Here is a 22,534-nt window from a genome sequence, read left to right as displayed (position 1 = left end):
CATCCCTGCCTTCTCTGAGCCTCAGGTTTCCCTTCGCGGAGAAGACAGTTGAACTCGGGTCTCTAAGCTCTCTTTATCTGTGAAATGCCATGAATAGATGCTCCTTCCCCAGGCGGGACCTGGTGGGGATCTCATGACCTCCACATTCATCTCCAGTGGTCAAAGTCTGACCTGGCCTCTGAGGCCCCAGGGCAAATATCACTTCCTCCATGAAGCCTTCCCCCACTGAAATTCGCTGCCCCTTGGTCCAGTTTGCACATTTCTGAGCCCCCATTTCAGCCGGGAGCCCACTCTGCCATGCAGTAGGGTCGGAGTGGTCCCAGCTCTCTCCCCCACCAGACTGGGAGGCCAGGACCTCAGGCTCCACCACCCACCCCTTGGTATCCTGACCTTCAGGGTCCCACAGTCACAGCCCTCACCCTCAGATCCTTTGGAGACTAGAGCTGTAGCAGCTCCCATTGTTACTGTACTTATTGTATGAGTGGCACTGCAGACTTGGTCATTCTGCACACACCTGAGCGATTAATTGCCTTCTTTCCCTTTCAAGGGCACTGTGAGTCATGCGACGTCTTGTAGTTCTCTTTTTTGTCTATTAAGAAGCTCAGAGGCAAATTTATAGTTTTGCCATAAAAATAATCCAAAATTATACTTTGGATATTTCCAAAGTATAACCTGGAATTATCTCATTACTGTCTCTATTTGCTCTTCATCTGATCTCTTATTTATTTCTTTTTCTTACTTAGACAAGGGAATTTAAAAAAAAAAGAAGAGAGGAAGAAAAGGAACAAAGGAATGAATCGGGGAAATCACAGCTTAGACTCACAGCTGTAAATGATAAATACTGAGTTCATACAGTAAGAGTGCTTTGCCCGTGACAGGGCTCAGTGAAGCTCATGACCTGGCGTTCATTATCTCCTGCGATCCTCACCACTCCCATAAGGAAGGGGTAAAACCAGCCTGCTTAACCACTATGCTTTCTTATCTCCCCAGCCACAGAACACTGGGATCTCTAGGTTGGAGGGGTCCTCAGGTGTGTCCACAGCTGTGAATTCAGGCCCAGTTCAAGGCCTGACTCAATAAATATTTGCTTTCAAACTTTCCAAAGAAACTTTAAAAATAAACCGTTGGGCAGTGGCCAAATATTAAAAATGGGTAAGCCTGGAGCTGCCATCGGCAGCTCCACAGCCCCGAGGCCAGCCAGAGTAATTCCACCCTTCCTGAACAAAGAGACCTCTGTGAGGTTGCTTACGGTACAGTGAGTGAGAAAAGAAGGCAGAAACACCCAGTGTCCAACAGTAGAAGACTGGGAACATAATCTCCATCGAGCCATGCTGTGGAATATTATGCAGCCATGAAAAAGAATAAGGTCCATTTCTATGTACTGACCTGAGAAGAAATCTCCAAACCATAGGATACCTGAAAAAAGCTGGCTGTAGGTCAATTAAAGCATGGTTCCATTTATGAGAAAAGCACACAAAATAAAACATCTATGCAATTGCAGTGAAAAAGACCTAGGAAGGTCTTTTTACACCTCTAGCTTGGATCCCTCCCCTGAACTCTGGACTCATGTATCCAATTGTCCACTCAGCATCTCCACTTGGATGTCTAACTGGCATCTTTAACTTGACATGTCCAAACCTGCACTCCTGACCCCGCAAACCTGCTCTCGCCACAGTCTCCCTATCCCAGGTGCTGGTAGCTCTACCCTCCTAATTGATCAGACCCAAACCTTGGATTCAGCCTTTGTTATCCACACAACGAGCCCAGCAGCAAATCCTGCCATCTCGTTTCCCAGGCAGAGGAAGCAATGGTGTTCTTTGCCCTGGCCAGAGCCCAACTAGGTACTCCTTTCAACTCTGGGCACCTCTCCTGACGGATGGGCATGGGACAGTGACTATCACGAGAGTCACAGAGAAGGAATAATCACAGGAACAATGTTAACAGTTATCACTTCTTGAGCAATCCCACCAGGCCCAGGACTTGTCATGCTCCTAATCATTTATATCTCTCTTGACACTGTGAAATGGAGGACGTATTATCACCATTTAACAAATGGGGCACAGAGAGGTTAACTGACTTTCCCAGAGTCACACAGCTACTAGGTAGGAGGGCAGGAATTCTAACCCAGTGTGTCCAATAAAAATCCAGAGGTGCCTGACAGAATGCCATGTTATGGATTCCATTCTTGACAGCAAAGCAGAGTGGAAAGAGATCATGAAAAAGAAGAATCAAGAAGTGGGGGAGGGGCTTGTCCTATCAGAGATCAAACCACATTAGACAGCCATTTGTGGTGGTTCTCAACAGCGGGTGGAACTGCCCTCTTAGGGCATATGTGGAAACAATCGGGGAATTTTCGGTTGTAACAATGACTGAGGGGGACGAGGGGAAGGTTCTACTGGCGTTGAGTGCCGAGGATTGGATCGGGGATCCTAAAGAACCTATAATGAGCAGGGTAGTCCAGCCCCCAAAAAGAATCGTTCTACCCCCAAATACCAACAAGTCCCTGTTGAAAAAACAATGAGATACAGTAATTAGTGTAGAATTCAAATAGACAAAGGGGTAGACAAGGAGATCAATGAGACACAGCAGAGCTCCCAGAAATAGATCCATAAATACATGGGCACTTAAACATTAAACAGAGACGGTATTTCAAGTTAGCAAGAAAAGGATGGAGTATTTCACTAATGCTGCTGGGACAAGCTATCCATATAAACACGAAATCAGATTCTCTACCTCCTACCACATGCAAAGCTAAAATTCCAGATAGATGAAAGACCTCAATGTGAAACATGAAAAAAACCCAACTTTAAAATTATTAGAAGGAAATATAGCATATCTTTATGACCTTCGGTGGGGAAGTTGTAAACAAAAGCAAATAAAGGGCAAAATGATGCTTTGCTACATCAAAATTTTAAACTTCTGAATGAAGGAGACACAAAATTAAAAGAAAAGCAACACACTGGGAGAAAATATTTGCAACAAACATAACAAGGACTGAGATTCACATACATAAACCTCTTTAACAAATGAATGAGAAAAAGATAAGTGACCCGTAGAAAACTGGGCAAAGTATATGAACAGGCATTTTGCAGAAGAGGAAATTCAGATGACCATTAAACATATAATGAAGCTCAGCCTCTCTGATAGTCGGGTGATGCTAATGAAGATGAGATGTTTTCTTCCAGCAGATTGGCAAAATTGAAGAGTGATAGATCAACTGATGGGGAGGTGCTGAGGAAATGGGAACTCAGATACGTCACTAGCAGGAGTGCAAAGTGGCATAACCACCTCGGAGGGCAATTTGCAGTGTTTGTTAAAACAGAAAATCCTGCTTCCAGAGAAGCATTAACACACATCTACAAGGAAGTTCATGGCAACACCGCTTGAGGTGAAGAACTGGAAACGTTGAAATGTCCACCAGAAGGAGGATGGACAAAATGTGGTAACAACATATAATGGAACACCGCTCAGCAGAAGAATGAACTACAGATACACTTGAACTTGGATAGATGTCAAAAACATGGACAAAGCAAAATGCAAAGATAATTCACTTACTATGACATAATTTATATAAGAAAATCATTCAAATAACACCCATGAGTTTGGGTCCGTGAAAGCTCCCTCTAGTACCTGGGAAGACTTTCAGCATTTTCTCCCTCCCTCCCTCACTCCCTTCCTTCCTTCGCTCCCTCCCTCCCTCCCTTCTTCCCTTCCTTCCTTCCTTCCCTCCTTCCTTTCTTCTTTTATCCCTCCCTCCATCCCTTCCCTTGACATGCTTGCCCTGTGCTGACAGGTGCTGGAGATGAGGCCAAGGCCCCAGGTTGTACCCTTGCCATGAAAAGCATCCCACCATGACCCCTGAGCCTGGCCCCAGACTAAACCCTCACCTCAGACCCCATGTCACATCACCTCTCGGGGGCTGTGACATGGACATGATCCTGCGTCCTGCTGGTTTCCCAGGCTGTTGAGAGCTTCACAGGAGCGTGTGGATGAGGCGGGCTTGTGTCTCATAAAGTGCACCAGCTGACACCAGAGTCACCGAGGAGAGCGGCTGGTGGTGCTAAGTTTCTTTTATTTATTTATTTATCGGTACGCGGGCGGGCCTCTCACTGCCGCAGCCTCTCCCGCTGCGGAGCACAGGCTCCGGACGTGCAGGCTCAGCGGCCATGGCTCACGGGCCCAGCCGCTCCGCGGCATGTGGGATCTTCCCGGATCGGGGCATGAACCCACGTCCCCTGTATCGGCAGGCGGACTCTCAACAACTGCGCCACCAGGGAAGCCCGGTGCTAAGTTTCTTGCCTCCCTTCCTCCACCACCTCGTCCTCCTCTGTTATCCCTGCATCTTTCCCTTCTTTCCTTCTTCATTTGCTTTCATGTCTTGGAGCCAGGGTAGGGTGCAGGGGGAGGGTGCAGGCAAATCTCTGGGCCCACGAGCTAATGCCTCTTTGTCTGGGCTGGGGAATTCGATCCCTAAGGCCATAGGTGGCCATAAGAGCAGGTGGCCACCTCTTCCCAAAAGCCAAACAGGTGCCAAGGACAGCAGCCATGGCCGCATCCGGGGCCTCAGAGGGCCACACAGGGCCCTGGGGAGAGGGTGCTGGAGGACGGACTAATCGGGCATGACGGCAGCCCCGTGGGCGCATTAAGCTTGGAGCTGTTAGGGCGGCTGGTGGAGGAACAGCCAGGGCTGGCCCAGCCACAGAACCCCCCAGGGACACTTGGCTCTGGGGCTCAAGTCTGCTTGCCTGAAGGAATGTCCATCAGCTGGGGCTGCCAGGGCTGCCCCAGCCTGGCTGCCAGTCCCGCTGGGTAGTAGCAGTTCTAGGCCCTTCTCTGTATCTTCTGATACTTGCTGTGCTGCCTGGAGGCAGGGAGCTTCTCTCCCTTCTCTGGGTCTAATTTCTACTAACAACTAACCTGTCAGCTCTTTCCTACCCACTGTCTCTTCTGATTCTCAAGACCACCCTGTAGGGCAGTGACTACGGCACTATTTTGCTCTGCTAAAAATGGAGAAACAGGCCCAGAGAGGTTTAATGACTTATCTGAAGCCACACAGCTCACAGATGGCAGACCCAGGACTTGAGTTCTGGGCCTCTTTGACATCTAGTCCTTGTTTGTGATACAGTGCCCTCCCTGAAGCCTAGGCCAGTGGTGAGGGGAGGGTGGTGGCGCCATAGTCCTGGGAAAGGAAAGATACTAAAGGAAGCCAAACATCATCTGAGTCCTGCTGCCGACCCTATGCCCCCAGCGGGTCACGTCCCTTCTCTGGGCTGGACCAGATGACACCCAGAATCCTTTCCAGCCTTGATGTTCAAGTGCGTGGTTTCTAGTCTTCAAGGGTTTTTTCAGCTCTATCACGTTCTAGCTAGGTAACCTTGGGAAGTCTCTCCTCTCTGCTCATATAGCTATAAAATAGAACCAGTCACTCCTCCCTGGTGTGCTTGTGGGGGTTTGTCAAGTGCCCAGCACAGGGCCTGGCACGTAGTAGGTGCTCAGTAAATGGGCATCCCCTTCTTTTCCATACAATCCCTGAGCCCCTCACACCCTCTTTCAGATCTGGCTCCAATCTCACACCTTTAAGGAAACCCCATAAGATTCTAAAAGCATATACTTAACAATCCCTTCTTGCCTTCCTCTGTGTGTAAGACTAAGGTCACCCCATCCACTCATCAGTTTACAAAGTCCAGCCCCACCCATTAGCTTGTGTAGTGCTACCAACAACCTTCCTATTATGACTGAGGAAACAGAGGCTAGAGAGAGACAGAGTCCTCAGTTCACTTAAATTCTCTAGGATTCAGTTAGCTCACATCTAAAATGGGGATACATATTAGTACCTTTCCTGCAGTTTGATGTTTAGAAATAAAACAGCGTAATACGTTTAAGTTCTTAAAAGAGTGCTTGGTAGACAGTAACATGGTCCCGAATCCTACCGCAGATACTGCTTGGATTTTATCAATGCCAAGGCCAAAGCCTCTGATGTCCCAACTGGGTTCCCAGAAAACCAGTCCTGGAAATGATTCATGAGAACTCTCTGAAGACAGAACCATGGACAGCATCCCCAAACACTGGGACAGGGCCAAACCCTCTCTTCAGCACCACGGACAACACTCCTGCCATCCATGTCAGGGACAAGGCAACCATATCGTATGCACTCCAAACAGCCCAGTGCCAAGGTCGGTGACAAAATCCCCACCACCCATGCTGGGGGGGGGCAATGAAAGCCTCTGTTTTCCAGCTTGTTATCTGCTCTGGAATTTGTAAGGCCCAGAACAGGCTACTTCTTTTTCTATTTCCATTTGTAGTCATCTATGCCAACGGCCTGTTTTCCTGTTTCTCACCCAGTGATTGGGGTACCTCAGGAAGGCTTTCTAGGGGTATTCGGCTGGGAAAATCCATATTCCTAGGCCAGGAGAGCCTCCCAAGCCTTTCCTTTTTTTCACTCCTGGCCTAATTTCAGACACAAGTAGTGATGGCCACCAGGCAGAGTGTCATGGCCAAGGGTGGCAGCAAGGGCCAGGCCCATTGCCACCTCATCTCAAGGGCTGGGCTCGTTGCTCTACTCTCAAGATACTGAATAAAGAGGAAAAGCACTTCTGAGTGGAGTGGATCCCACTCCATCACTCATCTCTGAGGCCACCTTCTATAGGCTCCTTGTCCATTTGATGAGGGCTAGATTCCTGCCCTACCCACCTCCATCCCTGACCTCATAGGCTACCTACATGGTCTCAGAGCAAGCATCATGGGCTGCCTCGGGCCCTTCTTCAAAGATCTGCAGAGTTTCAGTTCAGCAGGGACTCAAGAAAAGCCAGAAACTCAGTCCTTCTGAGACAGCAGAAGGGGAAGATGAGGCCACAGAAGAATACCAGTGCCCTCCTCTGATAAACAGGAAGAAGGCCACCTTCTCAGAGTTGTGACAAAATGAGGTGGTGTGTCCAACACTGAGCCTGGCGTACAATGGGGGCTTAGTAAATGTCCATTCCCCCTTCCCAAGAAGGAAAATATAACGATGGTAACGATGATCACTACCAATATTGAGCGCCTACTACATGCCAGGTGCTGGGTCAAGGTCATCAGAGGCAGGAAAGGCAAGGATTATTATATCTATTTTGTTAAGGAAACCAAGGCTCAAAGTGGTCAAGAAATCTGCCGAAGGTCACATAACCAACCAAATGACAGAACCAGATCTCCACCCTCAAACTCCAGGCTGCTTCCCCCTGCCTCCAGGAGATCTCTGATAACTACAGTCATACTTCTCACCTGGGGGACCCAGCACAGCCCATTTGCTACCTGTCCACATACAATGTTGGACGCTCCATGCCCAGCCACTTGGCTGTTGTCAAGCTGCTGGGCCCAGATACTGGAGCAGGTGAAGATGGGAGCAGAACCCAAACCCCTTGCCCTCTCAGGCCCCCAGCAGATTTCAAGGGGCTCAGATGCAGTCCCCTCCCCACCCTCTCCTAACATGGCAAGCTGGCACTAGCCCACCTGCCTATGTATTGCCTACATGCCCAGCATCACTGAGATCCCACATAGGGCCCCTCACACTTGCCATACAGATGAGGACACTGTGGCCCAAGGAGGGGACGGGACTTACTCCAGGATACACGAACAGATGTGATCTCAGGACTCCAGACTCCTTCTCCAGTGCTCTTGAGCCTAGACTGTGGGCTCAATGGAGGCAGGAGCCACAACACTCTCGTTCACTGCTAGGTCCCCAGCACCCACCTCAAGGCCTGGCCTGCAGCAATTTTCTTTCCCCACTTCTTCTGCGGGGAGGGGCGATGTGTCACCCGCTTTCTCTATCCAGTCCAAAGAGCCTTGCACACAGTAGGCCCCTAATGAGTAGTTCTTAAATTATTTCATTCATTCAGAACTCTTTATTAAGTGCTTAATGTGTGTCAGGCACTGTTCTAGGTGGTGGGACCACAGCAGTAAGAAAAAACAGACATAAGTAAATGGACATTCCGATCCTCCTGTGACACTGATTGGACTGGAGTGAATCTGCCTGTTTCCTTGCCTGTTTTCCCTACTCTTTGTGGAAAGGGCAAACATTGTCCCTGTCATGTCTCCAGGACTGTATACGGTGCCCAGAATACAATATATGCTTGCTGAATCAATGAATGAGTGAATGAATACAGTAGGGCAGTATAATAAAGGAAGCCACCATATACTGAGAGGGTGCTCTATTCCAGGTGCTAAATATTTTATACACATTAATAATCTCGCAGAATCTTCCCAACAGCCTCTGTGAGGTGGGCACTTTAAAGTGGATCCTGCTAGCCGTTGTTTCTTTTTGCCTAATTAGCAGAAGTGTCCAGTTAGAAATATTCACTTCACCAGCTGCCCTTGCAGCAAGGATGGCCATGTGACCACATCTGATAAATGAGATGTAGTCAAAAGTCCACTGAGTGGGGCTTCTAGGAAATCGATTGTTTTCCAGATTTTAAGAAGGGTAGATTCAGAAAGCATGCAGTCTTTATTTCCTTTGTTCCACCTGGAATTCAGATGCATCTGGAGGTGGAGCAGGCATGAGAACAAAAGACACACACTAAGGATGACAGAGGCCTGGGCCCTTGACCACTTGCTTGACATGCTGCACTGGCCCCGGCCTGCCCCTGGGATCCTTGTTACATGAGAATAATCTCCTGGGTGTTTGTATCACCGTTATTTTCTTTTTTTCTTCTGTTAAATGCAGCCAAATTCAATTCCAATTGATTCAGTATTATAACAAGTGAGGCTCAGAGAAGCCAAGTGATTTTCCTGAAGTCACACAGCAGGTAAACAGATCTGGAATCGGCCTCTAGGTCTAGTGCAGGTAAGTGCCTCAGCCTGTGCCCACTCCCTCACCTGTATGCTGTCAGTCCCAGGCCTGACACCCCACACCTAGAACTTGGCTCTCCTCTAAGATTCTTCCTGACCACTCTGGTGTCTGGCTTTAAGTTCCCCCATGTCTCCTCTCTCACCTGACTTCACCTCTCAAGTACACCCAGGTGCAGATCCTCCCTTGCAAACGGTCCTGTCTCAAGTCCCAGGATTCTGCTCATCTCCTGACCCCAGTGAACTGCTCTCTCCCTCCTCTCTGCTCACCCACTTCTACCTGGCCCAGAACAGTGTGCACAGCGGGCTGTCAATCAGTCTTTGCAAACGCGTGTCCTGGTTTCCATCTCTTCCCCACCGGGCTCCTGCACCCGCCACCAGAATGACCGTCCGCAAGAGCAGTTCTGACTGGACCTGGTATCCAAGGCCTCCAGGATCCAGCTCCTGCCTCTTTCCCTACACTCCGTCTGCCCCCTGTCCTTTTACCCTGACCAGCATTTGCAGGGTCAGCTCCAACTTCAGATCACAGAGAGGCCCCCTCTGCCCACCCTGCCTCGAGTAGGTACCCACCACCACCAGCCCATGCCACCTCCTCTCTCAGCCCCTTGGTCAATTTGAGCACAACCTACAATCTTGTTAGTTTGCTGTTTGCCATCTACAACCTCCCCCCATCCCCAGGAGAACCAGAGCTTCTTGAGGGCAGGAAGCAGGCCCATCTTTTCGACCCGTTTCCCCATGCCTGGCATGAGGCCCAGTACTCAGGCTCAATCAGGAGGTGCTGAATGGAGCTCAGACTTGCTTCCCACGCCTTCCCGCCTCCCCCTTTCTACTCCAGCCGAACAGCACTACTCAGGCTTCCTGAACCCTCCTATTGCTGTCAATGCCCAGAGCTTCCCCCCAACTCCGCCTCCAGCCAGGCCTTCCTCTCCCTTCCGTCCATCAAAACCAAGCTGTTCTGTGTCTCATGTCCTCAGGATGTTGCTTATATCTCAGCACCAACAGAATTCAAGCAGATGGGCATTCCAGACTCCAGCGGGGGTGAATGAAACTTTGGGACAGAGAGCGTGTGTGCGTGCGTGTGTGTTTGTGTGTGTATGTGCATACGTGCTGGAGTGTCTGGCCACCTACACTCTACCCTGGATGTGGCAGCCTCTGTATGTTCCTTTTCTTGCATTTCTGCCTCTGGTCACCACTATTGGAGCTCATTTTGAAACGCTCCGATATTCCCTAGGTAGCTGCCACTGTAAGAAAGAAGAAGAGAAAAAAACAGCAATGTTTACTAAGCCTCTACTATGTGCCAGGCGCTGCTCTAGACCAAATAATAATGACGACGATGACGATAATGACGATGATGACAGCAGTGAGTATTTGTTGAGCACTTAGCACGAGTCTGACACCATCCTAAGGGCTTCTACTCAGACAGATGCTATTATTATCCGCATTTTACAGATGAAGAAAAAGAGGTTCAGAGAGGTGGAGCCACCTGTCCAAGGTCACAGACACATAAGTAGTCTTCTTTTTCTTTCTTTCTTTTTTTTTTTTGGCCACACTGCAAGGCATGCAGATCTTAGTTCCCCGATCAGGGATCAAACCCGTGCCCCCTGCAGCAGAAGCACAGAGTCTTAACCACTGGACCGCCAGGGAAGCCCCTAAGTAGTCTTGAGTTCGGGTCTCTCTAAACCAAAACCTGCTCCTCTGAGAGGCTGATCTGGCCACACCCAGGGGCCTCGGCGGCGTAAGGGAGGATGCACGGCTTCCACTTGCAAACTATTGCTGCCTCTGAATGCAAAGCTGGAAGCCACCCTTCCTGACCTGGGGCTCTCCAGGGGGAGAGCTGGGCTGGTAAGACTTACCCTAATCTGCAAGGCTGTAGAACAGTGCTCTAGCCCCCACCAAGGGCCAGGCCAGAGGAGACGTGGGGTGGACGGAAGTCAGTGAGCCTGGGCTCCACCTCCCCGGTAAGGCTGAAGATTTTCCCAACAGCCACAGCCAAATTTATCTGCCAGTCCCCCGAAGAGCTGATTCCAGCGTCTGTCTGGAAATGTCAGCCCGTGTGGTTGCAGGAACGTGGGGAGAGTTTTCCTCTAAGTAGCAGGAAGCATATGGGAGGCGGATGGCGCCCGCCGCCCCAACCTGCCAACTCTCGCTCAATCAGGAACTAAAAGGGGCCCAGAAGGGTCTGGAATTCCTACCACCTCCAGGGGGGTGGGGGGAGGGGAGGAGCTGGAGACAGAGACAGTGGCAAGGAGAAGGCCAGAGACTGGGTCCTGAAAGCTTGGCTGGCACGAGCATCTGACCCACATACAGCAAGTTGAGGTCCTCAGATGGAAGTGACACACCCAGGAATTTAGTAAAACATCAACAATGATGAAAACCACGCACAGAGCACTTGCTCTGCCAAATCTGGGTTAGGCGCTTTATTTGGATGATTTCACTTAAACTTTACAATCAACTCGAAGACAGGGGCTGCTACTCTCCCTATATTACAGATGAGAAAACTGAGGCTCAGAGAAGAAAAAACATGAAGTCAAAGACTCTCGGGACCAGAAAGGACCTTCCAGATTCTCAGCAGAATTACAAATACTCTATAGACATTTTGGTGAAGTTGTGATGCAGCTGATGCTTGAATAGTCCCAGTGATGGGGAGTTCATTATCACCAAGTTAGCCCATCTGCAGAGAATTCTTTGTATCCAAATGGTTTTCCTAGCCTTAGCTGGAATCTCCTTCCCTGGAGTGCCAGACCCAAGGGTCTGGAAGACCCCTGCCTTCCCCCACAGAGAGAGAAAGGCAGGGAGCAAGGCCCCCTCAAGGTCTCTGGTTTCCCCTCTGCAGGTGACACACCCTAGTTCCCTTGCCCACCTCTACACCCGTGACCATGATAACCTGAGCAGCCCCCAGCACTTAATGTGTGCCAGGTTCTCTGCAAAGCCTGACCCTTCCCGTAATTTCTGGGGAGGTACTATCATCACCCATTTTACAGAGAAGCAAAATGAGGCTCCATGGGGGGAAGGCACTTACCTCAGTCATTCAGCGGGGACATGGGGACCCTGGAGGCCTCACTGGACTGCTGCTCTAAGTCTCATGAAAGCGGAAGAGGTCCCTGCTGGCCCCACCTGGGGACCCTCTCACTGACACTGAGCCAGGCTTCGCCAGGATTTCCCTCAAATCTGGTCCACAGGGCCCCCGAGCCCACACCACCCCCCTCCCAGGATCAAACTCAACCCTCCCTCTCCCCTTCTGCAGCACCCACTAAGTCCCCAAGTCCTTTTTTTTTTTTCTCTTCCTGCGGCACACGGGCCTCCCACTGCTGTGGCCCCCCCCCCGCCGAGCACAGGCTCCGGACGCGCAGGCCCAGCGGCCATGGCTCACGGGCCCAGCCGCTCCACGGCATGCGGGATCTTCCCAGACCAGGTCACGAACTCGCGTCCCCTGCATCGGCAGGCGGACCCCCAACCACTGCGCCACCAGGGAAGCCCCCAAGTCCTTTTAAACCTCCTTGCTAAGCGCCCTTCTGAGCCATTCCCATGGTCCTGCCCTGCCTCTTGTCACCCCCAACTGTCACCAGCCCAATGTGCCGGCTTTTCTAACACCCAAGCCTGCTCTGCCCTTGGCTCCCTTCTACTCCAAGGATCAAATGCAAACTCCCTGGCCCAACAGTTGAGGCCTTCCAAGCTTTGGCCTGGGCTGACCTCTCCAGCCCTTTCTCCCCCCAACCCCTCATGCCCGGTGGCCTAAACACTTAGCAGAAAGCAGGCGAGATCTTTGTGTAGCCCAGTTCCTCTACCTGATGTAACCTTCCCAGTTGTTTCTCATGAAGAACCCCTATTCATCCTTCAAGACTCTGCTCAGAGGGACAGAATCAATTGCTCTGGCCCCAGAGATCCCCAAGTGATCAGCACCTCCCTCTGACCTGCCATGTGTCACCTGCCATCGGTGATGGAGGCATCTCTCTCCTCGTCTGAACTGTGAACTCCCCCCGCCCAGGCAGGGTCTGCTCTAATGCATCTTTGTAGCCTGCTGTCTAGTACAGCGCCTGGCACATGGCAGGTGCTAATAAATATCTGTGGAGTGTGAGAGAGAACGATTAAATGGGGACCGTGGGACGCAATGAAGTATTAGAGACGACCCATAAAACATGGCTCACGTGTATCACAGCTCTGATGTATCGGGGACAAAAAATGCTGCTGTCAAAATAAACAGACACAAAAATTTTGGTGAATGAAGACTTTGCTGGCTGCCTCTGAATGTAGAAGGGTATCAGGGGACGATCTGAGGTAGCTGGAGCTTCCAAGAAAAAAGCTGTCCAAGTAGATGAAGTAACCAGGGCTCACCTGAAGGATGATAGGAGGGCCCTGGAGGGGGCAGGGGTGGAAGAGACTAGGTCCATGTCCCAGACCTGCCTCTAACTTGCTCTGTGTTTTTGTATAAGTGGCTTGGCCTCTCTGAGCCCAGTTTCTTGTTTGTAAAATGCAAAGGGCATTTGGAGAACTGCTGAGGCAGATGTGTGTCCAAAGGCCTAAACACTGCTCTGCTGTTGGGCTGATGTGACACTTTCTGCCTGTCCCTCTTCAAGCTCCCAGCAGGCTGTGCAGACACTCAGGGCTCCATGGCTTTGGAACCCTCTGGCCTGAAAATGCAGGCCCCTGGCAGCCCTCCCAGCAGGTCATTCGGGAGAAAGACCTCAGTGGCAGGTGGGTGGGCAGTGTTCCGGGTGTGCCTCAGGCAATGGCAGGATTGTGGACTTGATCCTGTGCAGGGGTTTTCTAACTAGAGGTGGAGGGAACAGAGAGTGAGCTCCCCACCTCTGGGGGTATGCAAGCAGTGGCTGGATACATCGGGACAGGAATTCTGACCCAGGGTGGGGAGGAATTTAGACCAGTAGATATCTAAGGCCCCCTCTTAAGGGGCCACTGGGTCTCTTCTCTCCTTCCCCACATGGAGCCTCAACCTGACCCCTCCACGGCTGTACTCTCAGCACCAGCCAGACTGAGCTTGCTGACACTTTCCTCCCTCCACAACATCCTTCAAAGACTCCCCACTGCCTTCAGGATCAAGGCCAAGCTCTATCCCGGCATTCAAAGCCCCTGTGATCAGGGCCTGCTGCTGCTCATCCACTGGTTGTTCTCCCACCACATGTGCCTCTATGTGCCTCATTGTTTCTTCCACCTACAATGTTCTTCCTGTATTCTTGGCTACTCAGCTTAGGTGTCACCTCCTCCAGGAAGCCTTCTTTGCTCCCATGCTAGCTCTTGTGTTCCCTCAGCCCCGGTGTGCACACCCACATTCCAGATGAATCATCCGTGGGCTCCTCTCACTCCTCCGAAGACTACAAGACCTTTGGAGGCCAGGACGGCTCCCCTCCCCCGCCGCCCCTTGGGCCCAGAGTGGACTCTGACACAGAGAGAGCCGATGTCTCCTGAGCCGAACTGGCACTTCAGAGATTCTGACATTCTGATTCCAAGAGTCTAAAGCTGCCTCAGGGAGTTTCTGATGGTAAGGTCTGGGATCAGGACTCCTTTCAATAGTTGTATTGTTTTTTTCTGATCTGAAAGTTATACATCTTGGGAAATTCAGGTAAGTACAGGAGGGGGAATTTGCTGTGTTTGGCTATTGTTGGGTCTACTTTAGGCCAGAGCCCTATATTTTCTTTGGGGAAGCTACTCTTCCCCACTCTCCACTGGTAAAGTTCTGGGTGTCAACTCCACCTCCAGCTGTGGGGTGGTACATAGGCCCAGGCTGTCAATCAGAGCACTTGATTAAGGAATGGGCGTGTCCATAAATTTGACCAATCAATGCCAGAACTCTGTTCTGGGACTTGTGTCTGAGCTATCTGGGAAGAAGTCTTGCATGTTCCTCTGGACAGGCATCTTATCACCTGTATGAGAAAGCCCTATGAGAACATAGGAACAACCCAGAGAAAGCAGAGCTGAGAAATGGTGACTAAAAATCAGGTCCTGGGGGGACTTCCCTGGTGGTCCGGTGGTTAAGAATCCTCCTTCCAATGCAGGGGACTCGGGTTCGATTCCTGGTCCGGGAACTAAGATCCCACATGCCGTGCATGGGGCAACTAAGCCCACGCACCACAGCTACTGAGCCCGCGTGCCACAACTACGGAGCCTGCGCGCCACAGCTACTGAGCCCGCATGCCTCAACTAGAGAGCCCGTGTGCCGCAAACTACAGAGCCCACGCGCTCTGGAGCCTGCACACTGCAACGAAAGATCCCGCATGCCACAACAAAGATCCCGCGTGCCGCAACTAAAACCCGACGCAGCCAAAAATAAAACAAAATAAATACATAAAAATAGAAAAAAAAAAAGTGTGTTTAAAAAAAATAATAAAAATCAGGTCGTGGGGACTTCCCTGGCTGTCCAGTGGTTAAGACTCCGTGCTTCCACTGCAGGGGGCATGGGTTTGATCCCTGGTCGGGGAACTAAGATCCCGCATGCTGCATGGTGTGCCCAAAATAATAATAATAATAATAATAATAATAATAAATGTTTTAAAAAAACAGTGGTAGAAAAAAAATCAGGTCCTGGTGACAAGGTCTGAGCCCCTGGATCCAGCTGAGCCTAAAGCTGGACTTGCCTCTGGACTTCACATTCACGAGCCAATCAATTCCATTTTTGTTTCAACCAGTCTGGGTTGGGTTTTCTGTCACTTGTACCTGAAAAGTACCTGAATGATACAAGCAAAAATAAAAATAGAGCTTGTCCATATCTCACACCCAGAGGAAAATGCTACGAACAGTATAATGGTTGTCCTTCTGGGCAGGAGCACGCATATATTTATATATACATTTCCTAAGAAAAATGAGATCATACAACATACACCATTTTATAACCTCCTATTTTCCCCTCAACAATGCACCACGGACATGTTTCCATGTCAACAAGAATATATCTACGGCACTGTCTCCACTGCCGCTGAGAACACCATTGTCTGGCTGGACCGTAATTTATTTAACCATCTCTTGCTGATAGATAATTGGGTAGTTTCTAATTTATCACTGTCTTCAGGAAAGGTGCAGTGAACCTACTTGTAAAACGCGTATGTTTGCTCTTGCTGGATTATTTATGGCTAAGATTCCGTGACTGCAAGAGTTTGACTTCACCAGTATAAGTTTCTCTGCCAAATATTTAAGATTCTCTGAGTGTCTGTAAGGTAGCATCTGTCTTCCCAGGCAGTGTAAACGGTTATCAAAAAAAGCAAATCCAGGGTGTCTCCATAGCAGTGTCTCTGGCGAGAGTGCTTATTGGAAGACGCAAGTGAGTTGATGGGAATGTAGCTGGGGCTTGGGGATGGGGGCGGGGGGTGGTGCTGGCCCGGGGTCCAGCCAGCCATGTGCACCCCGTTAAGCTGCCCTCCTCCCTGGGCCTCATCCCCAATTGGGTCTGACTCTCAGTAACGAGGGCAAAGGCGAGTCTGGGGGACCGGTTGGGACCCACTGAGGGTCCAGGCAGGACGTGACAAGTGCGCAGCAGGTAGGTGTCACCTCTGGAGGTCACCGCGGTGAAAGCAGCCGCCACCAGTGATGCAACAATGGGACTGTTTTACTCAGTAAAGCACCACAGCCACCCTCTGATGCTGTTCTGTGTCACTCAGGCCCCCTTCCCCCTTCATCTTTATCACGTCACCATTAATTTCCTTCGAAGCATCGATGGAGTCGCTGCGTAATCAGTTTATCTGCTGGGGTGTTTGTATAATATCTGTCCCTCCCTAAGGCTGTGTGCTCTGCAAGGGGCACAGACTAGCAGGGACTGGTGCTCAGTAAATGTTCCGGGAATGCAGGAACGCCTCTGGGGCTGGTGCCGTCTGCAGAGCAGGCGCCTCTGCTTTGGGGCTTGGAGATACCCTCTGCCGTGCCACCCTCCAGGCCATGTTCCCAGCACAAGTTTGGGGACCCACAGGTCTGCCTTAGAACTTGACTCCAGTCATGGGCTGCTTGGAGCTTCCGTGCCACGTGCCTGCCGGGCCGGGACCCCAGCCCCGAGCAGTGCTTGCTGTACACACAGGACACAGGGCCCTGGAGACAGCAGAGCTGGTGGAGCAGCTCCACCCATCACTGGCTGTGTGGACTTGGGCCAGTCATCTCCTCTCTGGAGGCCTCAGTACCTTCATCTATAAAATGGGGCCAATACCACTGACCTCTCGGGGTTGTTCTAAAGACTGAGGAAGATAATGGACATATTTAGAACACAGTGGGTCCTCAGGAAATGGCAGGTCGGCCCCACGTATAGTTAGTTCAGAGGTTGGGTCTGACCCTGTCTCACCTGGATGATCTCTTTTTACCTTGAGTGATTCCTGGGTGAGCCCTGGCCTCCTCCCCTAGCCTGTCCCTAGGGAGGTCCCATTCCTATCCGTCAACACATTAGATGGCTAAATGCTCTGCTCTGACCCCTTGTCACACTCTCAGATGCCTCATGTGTTGCCTACGGCCACAGACAACTGCCTGGCCTCCCAAGCCTTAAGAACGCAATGGCACCAATCCACATCTGAGGGACAAATGGAGGATCCCCTGCCCTTTGGGGGGAACTTCCTGGCCCCCAATCTCGAACATGGGACAGTGATGCCGGCCTGAGTCAGTCTGTCCTGTTTCTCATCCCATCTCTCCCACCTGAGAGCTCTTCGACAACATGATAACTAACTCTACCCCTCTAAGCCTCACTTTCCTCCTCTGTAAAATGGGTAGAATAATAGACTCTGTGAGAATTCAATGAAATAAGGTAAAATGTTTTGCAAAGAGCCTGGCATTTAGTTAAGTGCTCAAGAAGTATTAACTATTACTGTTAGCATTGCTCTTTAGCCTTTCTACTGTGAAACCTAATTCATAGAGAAAAGTACACAAAACAAAAATGTCTACTGCAATAAATGATCACAAAACCACCTGGGTCAATGAATAGAACACCGCTTACCCCTCAGGAACCCCTCCTGCCCCACTCTCAATCCTTATATCCTCTTTTCTTCACAAAGGTAATCCTTTTCCAGACTTTTATAGTGCTGTTACCATTATTAATAATAGAAAGCAAATGAAAAGAAAGAATGTATGGCCACTCTGTCCCTACCCAGCCAGCCTCCCGGACCCCTGGCTGCCTCTGCCCTGGGCACGGAGACTCCCCATCCAATTTCCCAGCTTCGACTTGGGCTGTTCTTTAAATAACCAGCTCGTTAGCAAAACAGCAGCAGTAACACCTCCCTCGCTGCCGCCCGGTCCTCCATCTTTCGGCGCAGTGCTGAGGGCTGCGCTCCCAGCTTGTGCCAAGGAATCCCGTTCTCCGTCACTGGGCCACACATGCCAGGGGCTGCCAGCTATGCTGTGTTCTTGGAGGCCACGCTCCTGCCCCTCCGGCCAGGCCTGGCTGGTGCGGGGTGGGGCAGGGAGGTGGGCAGAGAATGGTGGTAATTTTCTGGAAGGACCAGAGTGTTGCCGGGTGAGCCCTCTCCCCCAGGTCCATGCCTCGGTCTCCCCATCGACCTCCCACAGGGTCACTAGGAGCTTAACTGAGATGATGAAGAAAATGAAGCATTAGCACAATGCCAGGCACATAGTAACTGCTCACGAAACGGCCGCTGTCATTCAGGTTGCTCCTCTCACATACTTAGTCCCTAGGGAGGGCATGCAGGGCCTAGGGCAGCACCAGGAGTATCTGCATATGATTAAATCCCACAGACACAGCTCTCAGACCAGGTGGCCTTATCACGTCTTTTCCTAGGACAGCTGCTCCGCCAAATGTAACAGCTGTGTGTAGCCACTACAACAGCCCAGGCCAGATTGGGGGAGCTGGGCCGGGGGGCAGCTAATTACTAGGGCCCCTTTCACAGTTATTAGTACTAAGAAGGGGGCACCAGACGAGCGTGCAGCCCTTGTTCCTGAAGAAGCACTTCTATATACATTATCTACAGCGAACTTCCCGGGTTTTTATTATCCTGTGGCATTGGTACACTATCCATATTTACGAGTCTTTTCCCTTCTCATAACCATCCCATTAGGGAGGTTGATCAGCTGTTGGCAGATGAGAGAATGGGGACCAGAGGGGCTGGCCGCCTTGCTGAAGGCTTGAGTGGACTGCCAGCTCTCTGGTGTCAGCAGGGACCAGAGGCTGGCCGAAAGGCCAGTGGGCTCTTGGGTCCTGCAAGCGTCTGGGTGGAGGGAGGTGAGAGCGCCTTCCTCCTCTCCCTTTCTCCTTCCTCCCACGTATACCAACTACGTGCCAGGCACAGCTGCTGGCTGTCCGGTAGGGAATGAAGCAATGTTTCCTGACCCTTGGGTTGCTGACGCCAGACTAGGAGGTAGATCTTAAACCGACAACCCCGTGTAGCGCTGAGTGGTGGCTGGGTGACCGTGGGCGAGCCCCTTGAGCTCCCTCTTTTTTTTTGGCTGTGTCGGGTCTTAGTTGTGGCACGTGGGAACTTCGTTGGCGGCGCATGGGCTTCTCTCTAGTTGTGGTGTGCGGGTTCCAGAGCGCAAGGGCTTTGTAGTTTGCGGCACGTGGGCTCTCTAGTTGAGGCGTGCCAGCTCAGTGGTTGTGGTGCGCAGGCTCAGTTCTCCCGCGGCATGTGGGGTCTTACTTAGTTCCCCGACCAGGAACCTGCGTCCCCTGCATTGGAAGGTGGATTCTTTACCACTGGACCACCAGGGAAGTCCCCCCATGAGCTCCTTTGAGCTTCGGTTTCCTCAACTATGAACTAGTCGCACCTGCACAACCTGGGGAGGTGGTAGGAGAATAAGATGCAGGAAAGTGGTGCCCGGCGCTGTGGCCAGCGCTGAGTTGGGGCACCCTGTTGGGATCCTTGCTGTGGGAAGGATGACCAGAGATGCTGCAGGGCCGGACCCCTCATCCATGTTGGGGTCAGGCATGCTGGGGACTGGAGGGTTGCCAGTGGAAAAAGCTGGAGGGGCAGGAACAACAGGGCTCCCCAAGATTCAGGAACTCTGATGGCCTCACCTCAGCCCCCGCCCCCGGGGTCTCATAGGCTCCACGGCTTCCGGCCCAGCCCAACGTTCCCCTTCCCTTTCTGAGCCCGTGTCACCAACCCCCCAGCCCCTTGGGTGTGGTAAGAGCTGGCCTTTGAGATGGATAGAGCTGGGCTTTCTGTGCGTCCTCAGGCAGGTGCTTTCTCCTCTCTGAGGCTGTTTCCTCTGTAAAATGGGTGCAATCACTGTGTTCAACTTCTGGGTTGTCGGGAGGACTGGATGAGGCAAGTGGTTAAACTATAAATTGAGCCCAGACGTATAACAGCTCTCACTGAGGTCCCTTCACCGGCACATGGGTGTCGCTGGGTGGGAAGGCTGGACACTTCCCAACTGTGCCAAGCACGGGTCTGTGGATGAGCGGCCCTGATTCCGTGTGCCCAGGCTGCAGACAGTTACTTACCAACCCCGGAGCTACGTGCGGAGGGGAAATGGGAACCAGTCGGGAAGCAGCAGGCGTCACCTTGGGAGCGGGTGCTGGACCGAGGGCTGGCACACACATCCCTCCGGGCGCTTGGTCAGAGGTGCTGGCGGGAAGCAACGTGGGACGGGGCCCTCCGGTACCTGGAGTGACCAGGTTCCGGCCACCAGGCCCCTGGCAGTGGGGAGGCACGGGTGCCTGCAAGAATGAAGGAGAACGTCAATTAGGAGGTGGCCGGGGATAATCCCTCCACCCTGAGACCCCTGGACTGGCCCTGGGGATGCTGGGGAGGGGGACACCACGGAGCAATCATCATAGAAACCCAAGTGTTTGTACAACACTACATTTTCCAAAGCACTCTGGCATCCCGGCTCACGAGGGCCCCTACGTTGTTTTTCAGAGGGGTATTTGCATGTCATGCATATGTACAATGCTTTCCCCACCACCCACAGAATCCCCACAGCAGCTGGGAAGCTGGGGTTCCAAAGGCTCAGATCCTCCCCGTCTTGCTTCTCCCTCTTTTTCCCTGAATGGGGGCGGTCAGGAAAGGGGCCAGAGTCACACAGTCCCGAGTTCGAATCCCAGTTGAGCCCTCACTCTCCCGGCGACACTGGGCAGGCACCTGCCCCTTTCTGAGCCTCACTTTCCCTGCTTGTCAAATGGAAATAAGAGAACCACCTCTGAGGTCTCCTGTGAGGATTAAGAAGATAATGCAAGTAGAATACCTGGCACAGAGTATGTGCCTGAAAAAGACCCTTCAAAGAGGCTCGGTCCCTGTGCCCTGCACTCAGAGCAGGAGGTGCTGCATCAGCACCCCCCGACCTCCTACATCACAGGTCTCGTCTCGTGTGAGAGGCACAGGAAAGCCAGGGGTCCCTCTCCACCCACCTCTGCTGAACAGGTGCTGCTGCTTCTGCTTGGATCTTTATTTTGTTTTTGTTTTTTTTTAATTTTAATTTTATTTTTTTTGCCGATTCACGTCACGTGGGATCTTCCCGGACGGGGGCACGATCCCGTGTCCTCTGCAACGGCAGGCGGACTCTCAACCACTGCGCCACCAGGGAAGCCCCGATTGGATCTTTAAATCAGCAGGAACCGGGCCCTCCTGGGAGAAGAAGAAGCCCCCCCCCCATTCCACACCTCCGCTCCCAGGAGCCTCCTGGTTGCTTTGGAGGACTCAGTGGAAGCCCCCGCCCCTGTTCTCTCATCCTACAGGTGGAGAAACAGAGACACAGGGGTCATCTACCTGATCTGGGGACACAGAATCCAAGTGGTTGGGCTGGGATCTGAACTCAGGCTTTCCCCCTCAGCCCGGAGAGAAGAAGTCCAGGGGTCAGTTCACAGTAGGAATACGGAGAAAGGGGCAGTGGATGATGGGGGAGGTTCATCTTTTTCTCCTGGTTACACCAGGGCCCTGGAAAGCCCTCATAATCTCTAACTTCTCTATAGCTACACCTCCTTTGACCTCATTTTCTCCTCACAGTGCTACAATGTTATCCATATTTTTCAAAAGGAGAAACTGAGGCTCAGAGAACTTCAGTCATTACCCACACGGAGGAAGAGTCAGGGCATCTGATTCTAAGACCTGGTATTTAACCCCAGTGTGGCCCTGCCTCCCCAGGTGGGGAAATCACCAACCCAGAAAAACAGGCAGAACCGTCTGGATGAAAAGTGTTTAAACAGAAGGAAAAGAAAACACTGACCTCCAAAACATTCTGAATTAGCAGACACAAATTCTTAAAAGAGTCCAAGATGCACCATGGGGTGTGAAAATTGCCAGTACGTGAAAACTCAGTGCTTGGGAGGATGCGTGCCTGATCAAGTTGTCACTTTTAGCCAAAATCAGTGGGAGCCCAAAGCGGAAGGAAGAGAGGTGACGGCAGAGGGAGGCATCCTGTGCAGGGCGGTGGGGCAAGGGGTCCCAAGACCTGCCCTGGAGTCCGCCCAACTTCCTTGCTGAGGGACCGGAGCAAGTCTCCTCCCGACTGCCCACTTTACAACAGGTGGGAGAAGCCTACAAGACAGTCTCTTAGGTTCTTGTCAGCTCTGATGGTGATTAAGATTCAGGGACTTCCAACAGGGATGAACCTCGAGAACATTATGTTAAGTGAAAGAAGCCAGTCACAAAGGACCACATAGGGTATGATTTCAGTTATATGAAACGTCCAGAACAGGGAACTCTGTGGGGACAGGAAGTAGACGAGTGGTTGCCGGTGGGGGGACTGGGAGCGGGTGAAAGCTAAGGGGTTCGTGGTTTCTTTTTGGGATAATGAAAATGTTCTCAAATGGATTGCTGCGACGGACGCACAGCTTTGTGAATATACT

The 22,534-nt window shown here is 51.5% G+C and overlaps 1 protein-coding gene across 7 annotated transcripts in view; it reads right to left on the bottom strand.

The window, feature by feature from the left end:
• The window catches only part of DLGAP4 (DLG associated protein 4), a 210,106-nt gene that overhangs the window by 130,074 nt on the left and 57,498 nt on the right, over positions 1–22,534 (bottom strand). For all 7 annotated transcript variants that reach the window (XM_060284115.1, XM_060284114.1, XM_060284116.1 and 4 more), the window contains exon 2: positions 20,192–20,407. The gene's annotated coding sequence lies outside the window, so the exon portion shown is untranslated. The remainder of the gene's footprint in view (positions 1–20,191; positions 20,408–22,534) is intronic.

This window comes from Globicephala melas, chromosome 15 (assembly GCF_963455315.2).
Source record: "Globicephala melas chromosome 15, mGloMel1.2, whole genome shotgun sequence".
NCBI lineage: Eukaryota > Metazoa > Chordata > Mammalia > Artiodactyla > Delphinidae > Globicephala > Globicephala melas.
The sequence above is the reverse complement of the archived record's forward strand: the minus strand, read 5'-3'. Positions and strand labels throughout refer to the sequence as shown.